The 3,034-nt window shown below is 45.0% G+C and overlaps 1 pseudogene; it reads left to right on the top strand.

Moving 5' to 3' along the window:
• Positions 1-635: 635 nt before the first annotated feature.
• Positions 636-2,223, top strand: LOC123400215 (annotated as a pseudogene).
• Positions 2,224-3,034: the final 811 nt, after the last annotated feature.

The following is a 3,034-nucleotide window of genomic DNA, read 5'->3' as shown; positions in this document are numbered from 1 at the left end:
CAAACTCATCTAGCTAACTCGTAGCAGCCGCCTATTGTTAATCGATTAAGACCAATTTAGATGGTCCTAACATCATCAAAGCCTATACTTTTCTCTGATTGGTCTACAGGCATGTCACTTGGATCAAACATTAGAGACCGTCGGATACTCCTAGATCCAACGCCCCACACCCACTAACCCTCTCACCCACCCACACCCACACACCACGAGGTCATTTCTCCCCCGTACACCACTCCTCGTCCCCTCCTCTCTCTCCCCCGCACACCACTCCTAGATCCAACTTTTCACCACCCCATCCCGGCGACCTCGCGCAGGATTCGACGGCACTCCGCTCCTCCTTCCCCTTCGGCAAGATCCAGCGTGTGGGTGGGTGCAGGAGTTCGACCCCTCGGCAACGACGGGCAGGAGCCCCCTGGTCGCGATCGAGGCGACTAGGGTGGCGTTGAGGGAGCGGAACAAGGATGGTAGGAGCACATCAGCCTTAGGTGGGACGGTGCCGAGGAGGAGACGGGGAGAGCGAATGGAGATGACGATGGCGGGGGAGGGGGTTGGGTACGCGCTCATCGCGTTAGGACCCGCCATCTTCCTCTTCGCTGGCGTCAAGAGGATGAGGGGAGCGTGACGGCGTGGGTGAGATGCTGCGGCCAGAGGTGCGGGCACCACCAGATATATTCTACAACGAGTCGGGGGCGTGCAAGTACACCACCTCCTCCCACATCATAGAAATCCACGCAAGCAGGCAAAGCGAGTCCCTTTTCATTGCGTTCGCCGTGTGGGCTCGACCGGTCCGTGGTGAGGCTGACCCGGGTTTGCTTCTTTTTCTTCTTCGCAGGCGAGGATCTCCAAGAGGGCGCTAGAGCTGCTCGCACTCCCCGATGACGGTGTCCCCAAGATGCTTCTCGACATCGCTAGGCCTCTATTGATGCTCGGTTGCAGTACTACCATGGAATTACTACTCGATTCTATGTTTCTTTGACAGAATAACCATGTGTCTTGGGTTAATTGTTGGTGTTCACAATCATGGTTCTCTGTGCAGTGAATCGCAGGGTGCAGTTTCCGGCTTAGCGGAGATACAGTGACGGGGCATGGGCGGCACTGGATTGGATGTGATATCTTGTAGTCCATGCCTGGTGAGGAGCTCGCTACCTTTCCTGCTCTTATGGGCATAGTGGTGTGTCACTCAGGTTTCTGTTTGACAGCTTCAATTTTGTTTTCCACTAACAAATGTTGCTCTGGAGCGGGAGACAAAGGGTGACCTCCTGCTCGCACACATGGGCGAGGTAAAATGCATATTACGACATTAGATTAGTTGAGAATTTTAGTTTAGGATGCTATGTTTGTGTCATAGATCATGAGCTTGTCTTATGCAATTCTTCTCGTTATAGAGTGTTATGTGTTATTAACTGTTAGAAGGTATCCTTGGTAATGATAATAATGCACATGACTTGTGTTCAATATGATCTCAAAATCAAACCTGATTGACACTCTAAATATAAATGGACCTATGTCTAGTGGGGAAAATAGGAGTGTGAATCCAAAGAACATGAACTAGTTTTGGTGCTCGATCCGTGGGATTGCGGACGTGCTACTATGTGCTTGTAACCATGTTCTATGATGCCACTTTTCTGTTTCGATGTGAATCTAGTTCTGTATGCGGACTTAGGATTTCAGTTCAATTGGATCAGATTAAATTGTTGCCATGCTACTATTTGTGTTTACTCAATTGCTAATTTTGTTAGGAAGGTTGTGCTAGTCTTTGTGGCTTCGTTCGTTGTACAAGCGGATCCCTCTCTCTGAGAGATAGAATTCTGGGTGCAGGTTCATCATAGTTTTAGTGAAAGTGTTTTGATTAGATGGATGGATGACGTGTTTCTTCCTTCCTTATAAAGCTAGCCTACTGTATCGAAACTGATGCACTTGTGCATGTATTGAAACTGTATTGAAAGTGATCACACCTTCTTAAGTGTACCATAATGCATATTTTGTTAGCCTTTTTTAGATTTGCTTTTATGCTTACATTAGTTTTGCCATTTCAGTACACTCTAATGCTGATAGCATTTATGTTCACTCTTATACAAGAGCTTCAGTCCTATGAAATTTTAAGTTTGAAGCTGCGAAACCAAGTGCAAAGCGGTGGAATCCCTACTCAACAAAGAGTTGTTTGATCAGTTTGACTATAATATACTGCAAACTGTAATATTGTAACAGATTGTAATATACTAATTTAATGTTATTTGATGAATTATATTTGTTCTAGTCTGTTTGAAATAGTGATTATGTATGTTGAAAAAATGTGAAACAAAAGCTTGACTAGTGGGAACCAATGAAAATAATTTGAGGAATTTGAAATTTTTGACATGTGGGACTCATGTATGAGATTATGACAAGTGGTACCCATCTGACTAGTAGGACCAGCTCCAAAATATTATGGCTGAAAATAGAAATCAATTGATTGTAAGAAGGCCACAACCGAAAAAACTAAACTTTTGGGCTTGGCCCATGTAGTTGATAAAAAATGACTTGAAAAAAGGCCGAATTACTGGGCTCGGCCCATATAGACACCGAATTGGACCGGGCTGATTCTAATCGACGACCTTTTCATTTGGTCGCAATTTTGCCACATCAGATCCGACGTGGTTTGGACAAATTGCGAGCGACCAAAAAATTGGTCGTAGAACAAATGACCTTTCATTTTGGTCGTTATAGTTCATTAGAGACGCTTAGCTTTTGACCAAGTGTTTTTGGTCACAAAAAGGTCATAAATGAAAAATAACGACCATTCAGTGACCGATATTGATGGTCGCAAGTTAGCATATTTCTTGTAGTGTGCGGTGTTGACAACCTCGGCTCAAAAACTATGTGGTGAATTGTACTCATTCGATATGGGCCTTGCTATTTCCACAAGTGTGCGGTTCTTTATCTCGAATACCCCAATTTGTTGTGGGGTATATGGTGCGGATTATTGGTGTTCAATTCGTTCATCACTAAGCAACTCTTCCAAGGTGTAGTTCTTGAATTCGTAGCCATTGTCACT

This window comes from Hordeum vulgare, chromosome 1H (genome assembly GCF_904849725.1).
Source record: "Hordeum vulgare subsp. vulgare chromosome 1H, MorexV3_pseudomolecules_assembly, whole genome shotgun sequence".
In the NCBI taxonomy this organism is placed as follows: Eukaryota; Viridiplantae; Streptophyta; class Magnoliopsida; order Poales; family Poaceae; genus Hordeum; species Hordeum vulgare.
Note: the sequence above shows the minus strand (reverse complement) of the source record. Positions and strands in the feature narration are given on the sequence as shown.